Source organism: Schistocerca nitens, chromosome 5 (assembly GCF_023898315.1).
Source record: "Schistocerca nitens isolate TAMUIC-IGC-003100 chromosome 5, iqSchNite1.1, whole genome shotgun sequence".
Taxonomy (NCBI): Eukaryota; Metazoa; Arthropoda; class Insecta; order Orthoptera; family Acrididae; genus Schistocerca; species Schistocerca nitens.
The window spans coordinates 112,078,367-112,090,799 of record NC_064618.1 but is presented as its reverse complement, the minus strand read 5'-3'; positions in this window follow the sequence as shown (position 1 = coordinate 112,090,799).

Below are 12,433 nucleotides of genomic sequence, written 5' to 3'. Positions count from 1 at the left end.
TGGGGTAGGAATCATTTCTACATCCAACAGAAGGATCGTCTTACTGTAACTACACTGCAGCACGGGATCAAAGTTAGAATATTACACATTTTCTCCAACTTAGGCAAATGGAGAAGATCGTTGATGCTTTTCACATTATATATGGTCTATCGTGTGTCTTAAGGGGCTTGTGGCCTTTTCTCGAGAAACCCCCATAACATTGATTTTTGGGTACCAAAATCAACTTGCTGCCTTAAAATTTTGCGATATATTCCTAAGATCTAGTTCTCGAACAATCTTGAAAATTTTCTTTATTTCTTTACACTTTTCCTGAAGTTGCCCCACTTGTACACGCAAAAATCACATAAAGTCTAGTGTGAGGCTAAAACGCAGTTTATAAAGTGATGTAGCTTCGAGACACATCCTGTAAAAGGTCTCCGTTATCACCAGCAGGGTTCTGGAAACCTCATTTTGTAGTACTGAAGGGTATGAAAAATTTTTGTGCATGTAAAATTCGGTCTGAGGTGTAAAATTTGTTATTTCAATGACACTTAATGAAGTTTTGCTGAATCATGAAGCGACTTGCCCCGTGGTATGAGGTAAAGGAAGGGAACCAACGCAAAAATGCTGCTGTCGGAGCACAAAAGAGGCTAAATGCCCCGTTTCACCTTCCTCATCAACTTTAAAAATCATCCCAAAAATTTTTGCATGTGAACATATTCGCGCTTTTTTATGCTGAGGGAGAAAGTGACATCGACAGCGGGAAAGAGACGCAAAGGAGATGAATACTGTAAGATAGCAGACCTTGGTTGTGGTATAGAAAGACTGAAGAAGACAATGGCAGTGTGAGAGAGATGGAGGGAAACATTGGCAGTGGATCATAGTGGACAGTGACAGGACAGTGCTGAGAAAAGAGTGAAAGAGACATAGTCAGTTAGAGACGAATGAAGCAAGGAGAAAGTGGAATTGGATAGGAGACAGTGATAGTAAGAGACAGACTCTATGACAGTGACACCGAGGAAGAGAGACGTAGTGACAGTGAGAAGAGACAGTAGCAGTTGGAGGGAATGAATGAGGTGGCAGCAGTAAGAGAGAGTAAGAGGGAACAGTGACAGTGAGAGGATACTGCAGTAGTAGGACAGGAGGAAAGGAGCTGTGGGTGTGACAGGAGGCAGAGAATCGAAGAGATATTGACGCTAAGTTGAGCTAAATGTGAGAGTGACATGGGGAAAAGGATGGGTGTGAGCAATGTTTCAGCGATTGACTAGTGGGTGTGAGAGTGTTACACCTGAGGTTAAAAGAACGTGGATATGTTTGCACACAAAAAATTTTGGAAAAATTGTAAAGGTGCTAAGGAAGGTTAAATGAGGCAACTGCTACCCCGCTTTTGAGTCTTTTAAAACAGAGGCCCTTTTCTGTGCTCCGACAGGAGCATTTTTCCTCTGGTAATTCTTTGAATGACAATATACCGTCGCATGGCTTTGGTAAATAAGATTGTCATATAGTTTTAAGCTTTTTTCACTACAGCACATTTTCGACGTCGTAGGTATTTTCAAGTCCCTGAAATACACCCCACATGTATCGTCGGTAAATGCTAATGTAGACTAATGCGGCAGCACATTGTGAGCACTCCCCAGCGCCTGATAGATTGCCGCCTGGTGGCCTCGAGTATACGAGAAGCGCTTAAGGAGCGTGCGCGAGTCGAACAGAGTCGGGTGGGGAAACATTCTAGGGAAGATACGCGCCGCGAATGGAGAAATCTACTGACAGAAGCGACGTTGAGAAAGTGCAGATCGTTATAGCCAGCGCCTGCGAACGAGCGCTTGTAAACTCGGAATCTGGTGGACTGTCCGCGTGCTAACGTCGTGACCATCTATGCAAAGTGGTTGGAGAAAGGCTATACCGCGAGTGGATGTGTTGGGTGTACACGTCTAATCACAAAACTTGGAGGACGGAGAATTACCCGCTCTTTAAAGCCGACAGGCGGCTGTCTGTGGCATATAGTACTACAGAGAACAATACGGGTCCAGACACAAGTTTTTTTGGAGCCCACTCTTCAGTGCACATTGTTGAATATGGGGCTGCACAGCGGATGACCTCTACCTGTTCCAATGTTGTCCCATCGACTTCATCAGTCGCTGTTGCACAGGGTATCATGCAGATTAGAACCAGGATCTACGAAAATCTGTCGCCTGGGCCGATGAATAACGTTTCTTGTTACACCAGGTCGATGGTCGTCTCGAGATACGGCGTGACTCAGGGCAAGCAGTTGCTCACAACACGCACAGTACACATCAGGGACGCAAGCTGGTTGGGACAGCATTACGTAGTAGGAAACATTCATCTGGGGCACTAATCAAAGGCAGCGAGAGAACTGTCCACTGCGTGGGTATTAATGCCGGCCACTTGCATCCCTTCACGCTTGATGATATCCCTCACAGTGGTGGTTCAACCGTCAGGATAACTGCAAACTTAGAACCGTACTGAAGTGGTTCCTAAAAAGTTATACAAAAAGTCCATTAAAAAAAAGCAACCTATGGATAAGTAAGGGAATTAAAAGCTCATGTGAGAGGTAGAGGGAAGTTCGTATAAGGACCAGAATAAGTCAGTATCCCACATTACTGATGATGATGATGATGAAGCGTTGAAAGTGCTTGCAAGTTTTAAATAATTAGTCACAACGTTGTCGTTTTCTTTATTTGTAACGGTATCTTGAACCTTTCAGCATCTCCCATACAGTTTTAATCTTACAATATTTATTTGGGGGCGGCAGCCGGACCACGAAGTCATCTTGAAACAGTATTTCCGCGGCCCACGTAACCGCCATCTTCAGGTGTGTATGCTGTTGCACGAACTCGCCTTAACTGAACTGGGACTGTGAGAGGTGGCTCCTTCTTACGTGTCTGTGCAAGAAATCGTCCTAAGTGCCGTGTGGCGCAAGTGAATATACATGCTGTATCCGTAACGGCGTGCAAAATTTAGCAGGACGTGGAGGATGCTTCGCTGAACAATTTGAGGTAGGGAACTTGGAGTCGGAGAAGCCAGCTTAAGGAGATAATAGGAATAAAATCACAGTACTGTGTACTTTTTTATTTACTTTAGTTACAATTAACTGCAAATACCATCACTGACACATTGAACGTAACATTTGTATTGTATTTTACAAAATGTTCCGAAACTGACGGCCATCAACCTAGATGGAAGCATGACAAAGGCGAACATGGTTCTGACGCTCCCTGACAAATATCTCTGGTGTGTTTAAAATCACATAACAGGCAGTTATACGAGGTGCGGCTAGAAAAAAACCGGACTGATGCTGGAAAAAACATTTATTTACAATTATTTACAATTTCATGTTATCTCCTTCAATGTACTCTCCTCCTCGGTCTCTACACCGCTCCATACGAATTTTCCACTGTTCATAGCAATGCTGCAGATCATTTTCGGTAAGTCCATACATTACTTCCGTCGCTTTTTCTTTTACTGCTTCAACAGTCTCAAATCTAATTCCTTTCAAAGCTCACTTGACTTTAGGGAAAAGAAAAAGGTCACAGGGGGCCAAATCAGGTTAGTAGGGTGGATTATCTAAGATGGGAATGTTGTGTTTTGCAAAAACGTCTTCACTGACAACGCACTGTGAGCTGGGGCATTGTCTTGGTGAAGGATCCATGACTTTTTTCTCCACAAATCGTTCTGTTTTCTCCGTACTCGCTCACGTAGGGTAGCCAGGACGCTAATGTAGTAATGCTGATTCACTATTTGTCCCTCTGGTACCCAATCAATGTGCACAATCCCTTTGATGTCAAAAAAAAAAAAAAAAAAAAAAAAAAAACAATCATCATTGCCTTGAATTTCGATTTTGACATTCGTGCTTTTTTTGTCGTGGAGAACCGGGAGTTTTCCAATGCATCGATTGGCGTTTAGTTTCGGGATCGTAAGTAAAAAACCACGATTCATCGCAAGTAATAACATTTTGTAAGAAGGTGGGATCACTTTCAATGTTTTCCAGGATGTCAGAACAAATCATTCTTCGGCGTTCCTTCTGTTCAATTGTGAGACACTTTGGAACCATTTTTGAACACACTTTGTTCATGTTGAAACTTTCATGAAGAATCTGCCTAACACTTTCCTTGTCAACTCCTGTTAACTCAGTCACTGCTCTGATTGTTAAACGGCGATCTTGTCGAACAAGTTTACCGATTTTTTCAATGTTTGCATCAGTTTTTGCTGACAATGGTCTGCCAGTGCGAGTGTCATCACTGGTGTCTTCCTGGCCATCTTTAAATCGTTTAAACCACTCAAACACTTGTGTTCGCGATAAACAATCATCGCCGTACACTTGTTGTAACATTACAAACGTTTCACCTGCAGATTTTCCTAGTTTGAAACAAAATTTGATGTTAACACGCTGTTCTTTCTGTACACTCAACATTTTCCGACGCACAGACAAAACGTCAACTACTTAAAACAGACGCCACGGGCAGACTGAGTGCAGGAGGCAGATGAAACTCGAGCAGTAGGCGGAGCGAGAGTCACGTGACAGGCCACGCGACTTTCAGCCTTATTGCATTCGTTTTATTGTTTCACCAGTACTAGTCCGGTTTTTTTCTAGCCACACCTCGTAGTTCTGGCAACCTATTCCATCTCCGTATCCACTGGCGTCTCATACACAAGCGACTTTATATATTCCCATAGGAAATCATCAAGGGGATTCACATCATGTGACCTCGCAGGCCATGGAATAGACCTTCCAATCCAGCGACCAGAAAATACTTCGAAGTAGTCAGGATCGTCCTCCTCGTTTCCTTGCAGGAAATAAAGAATGTACACGTAAATAAAAATCACCGTACGCGTTGTAAATAAGCTGGAAATCAGTAATGCTAGACAAAGAGGTAGAGAAGGTTACTTCCAAATCTCCTTAAACCGTCTTCTCCGATCCCAGGTTCTCTTCCTCGAATTGTGCAGTGGAGCATTCTCTTTGTCCTGTTACATTTTTGAATTCTCTTACGGAAACATCCTGCATATTTCCCCAGTGGTGGAAGCTAGCAAAACCGATAAATCGCTATCAAAAATTATTCTGGCAGTTTTTAATAGCTATCCTGACAAGCAGATCCATCGTGCTTTTCAATTTCGACCTGCGATGGAACCATTGGAAGACATATGTAAATCGATAGCTTCTCTACCTCTTACTGGGAGTGTATCGTAGAAAATAGTAAGAATTTTAGAAAGATGCGAGATCCAAAGTGTTTTTCGTCCGCCAGCCCAGAGACTGCTGCTTGGCTCAGTGAAGTAAGACTCGGGATTGAGAGAGTCCAGTGTGTATAAGATGGCCTGCCACTGTGGGAAAACCTGTATCGATCACTTCTTACCGTTCAGCACCGATGTCTGGAGTTCTAACGCCTCACACGTTTTGTTCAGCCTAAATAATCCGTTGTACCAGAACCTTGTCCTACCGATGGCCACAGAATGGTATATGGAGATACAAAAGTGGTTGACCCTGCTTCTCGCTATTGGGACTGTGATTTAAGAGAATCCATTGAAATTCGACTATCTGACAGTCGTGTAAAGAGAGAGGAGAGTTACCCTTTAAGTAAAATTTAGACCTCTGTTTTATCAGACATTGAAAAACAACAGTCTTTGATTCAGCAATCAGAATAGTTTTGATAGCCACTTATCGATTTCGCTAGCTTCGGTCACTGGGGCACTCTGTGTTCACTTTCGCTAAAGACGATTTCTTTCGCAAGCGCTGTTGGCCATTCGCGGCCTCTCGCTCGCAGTCTGAATTGAGTTCCGCCGAGTTCGTACAACAACATACTCACCTGAAGATGGTGGACAAATGGATCACAGAAATATTATGTCAAGACGACTTCACGATCCGGCTGCAGACCCGAGAAGAGTATTATCAGTCATTACGCCGGGAAAACCTGTGTGTTGTCGTGTCATCTGCATCATCATCATTCATCCCTATTACGGTCGGAGGAAGGCAATGGCAAACCACCTCTACGAGGACCTTGCCTATTACGGAGGTGTAGGTCTTAATAGTAAATGTGACTTTTCGCACCCAACGTCATATTCATATTTTCAAGTATCTTAAAAAAGTGGGTCGCGAATAAAACTTAATGCAGTGAACGAAATCTGTATTTCTTAATCTTTTTGTGATGGTCATAAAGTACCCCTCCTCTCTACGTACACACTACGGAAAATGCGTTGTCACTGCTAAGATTGTCCTAAAAGGTATTTTCAAGTACTGAGCGCTTCTTATACATTAGGACCTATTTACAAAAGATGTTGTTAATAAGAGTTAACAAGAATCAGCGACTTTCTTTGAAACTTTTTTGTGGTGGGCATGAAGTACACCCAATATTCCAAATAACAACGGAATCTGATGTAAGATATCATTATAAATAATAAATATTTTTTTCACTATTTTGAGATGTGACGTAAATGACTAGGTTTGCAATACTTCCAAAAGGTGAGCACAAATAATGAATATCGACAGTAGCCATATTTTGTGATATTTGGAAGGTGTGTTTAATTGTGTAAATCACGTTACATTTTTTGAAAAACTTAAGTTTTGTGAAACTGACAGCTTTGCAGACAACTGGTTTGAATCACAGTTAACAAACACAACGCAAAAAGTCGTTGTGAATAATTGAAACAAATGTTCCAAATGTAGAAAACCTTGGTGACTGGGGATAAATGACACTGGCTTTCAGGTCAAGGGTAGAAGCATTTCCGAAACTTCGAAGTTTGCAAAACGTTCGCGTGCTCTTCTGGTTAAAGTATGAAACGTCCCCTTTGAACAATTATACTGTACTTAAACTGACACAATATTTTTAGCGCAACGCAATCTGACTTTCAAAAATCCCTACAAAAGAATGGCCCTGACTAACATTAACCTATACCTTTCACAAATCACTTACCTCACAAAAATCTTCGTTACTCGAACTACTGCAATACAGCGAGCGCCACTACTGCCAGCTAAATAAAAGATTCAAACTACTGAAGGCACTAACTGCTGATAGGCATAGTTAGCAAATGAAAGATTTTGATAGAGAACAAACAACGTATTTACCTTAATAGTGTTCAAAAGTCATAATATATATAGCAGTTCATGACATCCATTCTTACAAATGTACTGTTTCTGATGGATACACGTCCAGATCATCCGCTCTCAAAAATCCGCCATCTCACTTCCCCACATCCACCACTGCTGGTGGCTCACCTCCAAATACGCAACGCTACGCGCTGTTCACATCCAACTGCCCAACACTACAATAGCAAATTCCAACAATGCCACCCAGCTACAGACTGCACACAGCACAGCCAGTGATTTTCATACAGAGCGGTACGTGGCGGTGGCGTTACCAATATAAGAACCTAAACAGCCTACTTACAAGTACACCGTGAGCGTCAAAATGGCGCTATCCAGAGGCTACAGTCACGAGTCACGCGGGATGGTGTGTCGTAGAGCTGCCCAGCTCTGCTGCGTCCCGGAGGGCCGCAGTCGCCGTCCCAGTAGTTGATACCGCCCCCCTCTCCCCCCCCCCCCCCCTCTAAGCGGTGCAGTGCTCGCGCCGTCCCCCCTTGCAGCGCGGCGTAGCGGTTTGGTACAATATGTGCCCAGTAGTTTTGCGACTGCTGCTCCTTGTCGCTTGAAGTAGTGACTCAGTGACAGTGTAGCGAGCATCCCAGTAGACCTGGATTGGGTACGGAAATCAAGTGCAGAAATCATCACCCCTGTGGCAGCCAATAGGCGACGTGCGACGGTATGGGTAGGTCGCAAATAGCTGCTCGGCGCACCTCAGGGGAAATTGCGTCCACAACTGAAGATTAAATTCCTGTGTCCCCCCCCCCCCCCACCCCTCCCCCCACCATTGTCAAAAACTGGCGGCCATAGACAACACAATCTCTGAATCATGAGCCGAACTCAAGGCCAAGAATCTGTAGACGAGTGTACTCTCGACTAAGATACGAACTTTTTCCCCTTGTCTTCCAGTTGACAGCAGCTGAAGCAAGGATTGGGCCCCTCCATGCCCACACCAACGTGGTGACCAAACCAAAAGTTCTACTGTCACCTCCGTAAACATGTTAGTTTTGAATCAGGCGTCACAGGATGCGGGCTGTGATGTTGTCCATGCGTCTGAGTAAGATTACTCATTAACATAGTCCATCAGGAGATAGAAGTGGTCGAAAACGATTGAAGGGTAGCGGTTGTAAGGGCAGAGGATAAAAAGTGCCAAGGCAAGAGCCAAGGGAAAAACCTCTGCGACAGTAGGACGGGTAGTAAGGGCAGTAGCGGCTTGCTATCTGCGACAGTGCATGCAAGGTGTGGTTGTATTAGTTCGAGGTATCGTGCATCGTTACCTTTGTCGTTGTTGGAGCTTGTTGCGGCGCTTGCTGCAGTTGCTGCGTCCCTGCAACAGTTCAATGTCGTTGTGGATTAGTGGGCGATCGGTCATAGATCGGCTCACGGACGGTGTAGAGGGTGTGTGTGGCTGGTTTGCGTGCTGTGTACAGTACGGTTTCCCTGCGGTTGCTAGTCGCACATCTGGGTTTCCAGTAATAACTGTGTTGCAGGGGCTCGCCAGTACTGTCGTGTTAGCGTTCTATAGACCATAGATGTTCAGTTCCTAGCCAGTAATGTCTTTGGTCTGTTATGCTTCCATCTATGGTTGTGGTCGTAGTTACCCAGAGAAAGGATAAACGGGTTGCGCGAGTGTCTCGTGTTATTGTACAGTCGTGTGGAGAGTTTTGGGAGTACCTGCAAGATAGTATCTAGCCGGTATTCCCGGTGAAGGTCCGCAATGCGTGTGTAGCGTGGAGCGTTGCTTATGATTTTGAGTACTTTGTTCTGTATGAGCTGCAGACGGCGCAGGCGAGTTGGCGCAGCGTATCCCCAGACAGGGGCTGCGTACGTCATCAGGGGTCTAATAAGTGTCATGTACATGGACCTAGACACCCTCCTGTTCAGTGTGCTACGCCTGTTAAGCATAGGGTGGAGTTGTTTGAGCCTCGCGTTAGCTTTGTTGGTCACGTGTTGAATGTGGTCCCCCCAGAGTAGTTTCCTGTCCAGCCAGACACCGAGGTATTTGACCTTCTCGCGGAAACGTATTGGGCGTGTGTGTAGTGTTATTGGGTTGCAGTGCTGATGTTTGCGCAGTTGTTTCGGTCTTCTAGTGAACAGAACGGCCTCGCACTTGTCGACGTTTACTCTAACACGCCATTTCACCAGCCAAGGCTCCGTCGTTCTGAGTGCAGTCTGTAGTCGTGAGTTAATGTTAGACGGCTTCCAATCTTGCGCAAGGATGGCAGTGTCATCCGCGTAGATTGCTACCGTCGTGTTATGTGTAGCTGGGAGGTCGTTAATGTAGAGGTTAAACAGTAAGGGCCCTAGGATACTTCCTTGGGGTACTCCTGCCTGTATGCCATGTCGTGTCGATTGTTTCCCTGCACGTCGGTGTTGAAACTCCTGTCCGTGAGATATGAGTGTATGAGACGTTCAAATGGCTCTGAGCACTATGGGACTTAACTTCTGAGGTCATCAGTCTCCTAGAACTTAGAACTACTTAAACCTAACTAACCTAAGGACGTCACACACATCCATGCCCGAGGCAGGATTCGAACCTGCGACCGCAGCAGTCGCGCGGTTCCGGACTGCGCGCCTAGAACCGCTAGACCACCGCGGCTGGCGTGTATGAGACGTACGAGCCCGTCGGGGAACCCTGCGTCACTAAGTTTGCGTATTAGGCCGTTGTGCCATAGACGATCGAAAGCCTTTTCGATGTCCAGGAACACCGCCCCAGTTCCCTTGCTTGTGTTGTATCCGTGTGTTATGTATTCAACGACGCGGAGGAGTTGTTGTGTTGCTGAGTGGTGATTCCTGAAACCGAATTGCTCCGGTCTCAGGGTGTCGTTTGTGATGCAGTGCCTGGTGAGTCGTTTTAATATTACCTTCTCAACGATCTTGCTGCGCGCTCAGCAGACTGATGTGTAGGTAATTTTGTGGGAATGGAGTGGTCTTTCCCTGGCTTCCTGAACATCAGGACCTTGGCCGTCTTCCAAAAGGCGGGAAGTGTTGGTGCTTGAGTATGGCATTCGTGATGTGTGTTAGGTAGTCTACAGCTTTGTCCGTGAACTCCTGGAGGACACGGTTTTGAATGCCATCGTGACCAGGGGCCTTCCTAGCGCTGGTATGCATGATGGCCCATTTGACTTCTGCTGTACTAGCTTGTCGGATGTTGTTGCGCGCTGGTTGGGCCAAGATGCGTGTGACCTCCTGGTCCGTAGCAAGTGTGAACGCTGGGTCTGAGGGATCCAGGTTCGGTGTGAATGACGCTGCGAGTGTGAGGGCCATCAGTTCCGCTTTTTCTTCCGCAGAATATGCTGGTCCGTCGGCCCTTGTAACGTGGGGATGTACACTTTCTCCCTGGTGAAGTGTCGAGCTAGCTGCCACACGCCAGGTCGCGTGGTGTCCAGCCCTTCGAGTTTCTGGTCCCACTGTTGTGTCTTCAATGTTTGTATTTTTCCCCGGATTATACCGTGGAGCCTGTTAATGTGCCGTTTGAAGTGCTGGCGCCTGGTACGCTGCCAGTGTCTCCTGAGGCGGTTCCTCATTGAGATCAGGCCCAGGATTTCCTGAGGCAGGGCAGCACTGTGTTGTTGTGGCGTGCGGATTGGTATGGTGTCGGGTACTGCGTCCTGGACGGCGCCGGTGAGGTTTTCGACTGCCTCGTCAATTTGGGCTGTCTCGTTAATCGTGTGGGTGGGTGGTATGCGACTGTCAAGCGTTTCCTTGAACTGGGTCCAATTCGCGCGCCTGTAGTCTTACATCCTGCGCTGTTCCATGTGCTGCAGTGTTTCTTCAATGTACAGTATAACGGGTTGGTGATTTGAGGGCAGATCGTTTTCAACGGCAAAGTTGAGTGTCGTTGTTATGCCCTTCAAAAATGGTTCAAATGGCTCTGAGCACTATGCGACTTAACTTCTGAGGTCATCAGTCGCCTAGAACTTAGAACTAATTAAACCTAACTAACCTAAGGACATCACGCACATCCATGCCCGAGGCAGGATTCGAACCTGCGACCGTAGCGGTCACGCGGTTCCAGACTGAAGCGCCTTTAACCGCACGGCCACACCGGCCGGCGTTATGCCCTTGATGAGGGCCATGTCTAACACGTCTGGTCTGTGTCACCTCCGGTAGCGAATGTGCGTCGGTTCGGTCGGCGCTAGTGTGATGTAGTTTCGTCCTAGTGCGTGTTCGTATAGCTTCTTGCCGTTGGAATTTCGTATTCGCGAGTTACAGTCCGGGTGTTTAGCGTTACTATCTCCAGCGGCTATTACGCGCGGTGATATGTTGAGTATTGTGCTGATGTCGCGTGTTTTAATGTTTTTAGCGCTTTTGTATACTGACACCAGTGCAGTGTAGGCTCCGTTGAACATGACCCTGACGGCGGTTGCCTCTAGTTTTTCAAGTTCAGGGAGCACTATGTTTGTGTGTTCTATGTCTTTGTGTATGATGATGGCTGTTCCGCCGTGACCGGAGCCGTCCGGTCGGTCGGTACGATAGACGCAGTAGCCGGTGAAGTTTAGTTGGTTGCGTGGTTTGAGCTTAGTTTCGCTCAATAGTGCGATAAGGATACCCTTACACTCCATGAGCGCGGCGAATTCCGCCCTTTTGTTGTTGATCCCGTCTGCATTCCAAAACAGGATCTGTGTCAGTGTCTGGTTGTTTGCGATGGGGGCGGGGTGTGGCGTGTTATCCATGTATGGCAGCCCAATACTGCCCGGGTTGAGCAGTCGTGAGCTGTGTGAGGAGTGTGGCGACGACCGCCATGATCTTGTGAAAGATCTGAGTGGTCGTGTGACGGGGGAATATTATTTCCAATAAACCCCCAGATGTTGTGTTGGCGTTGTGTGTGTCGGCCTGTGGCTCGGTTGTGGTGTTGGCGGCCGCTGGTGCGGGTGTTGGCGTTATGTGTGGGCTGGCGCTTGTGACGTTGTTATGTGGAGCATTTTGTGGTGCCTGTGTGTCAGACGTGGTGGGGGGTGGAGTAGTGTGTGTGCTGGTGTCGCTGGCTTGCTGACTGTGTGTCTGTGTGTCAGTGTTTTGTTGTCGCTGGGTACTTTGTTGTGGTGCACGTGTGTTCCCACTCCTGTTTCCGCGTGTTCGCCTCCGCCTTCTCTGGGTTTTTGGTTCTGGGGTTCCTTGTGTAAGTATGTTTTCCTGTATGTCGTGTGTAGGTTCGCAGGCAGTGGCTTCAGGGGGCGGGGTCGTGTTGTTTTTGGGGGCTGGTGTTGGTACCGGTGTGGTTGCAGTGTCGTGTGTTGGCTGAGACGATTGTGTTGCTGTCGCAGCGGTTGTGTTAGGTGCGTGTGCTGGGTGCAGAGGTTCCGCGGCCTGCTCCGCTCCTCCAGGGCGTGTAGCCATGGCGAACGACACTCCGGTCCTGAC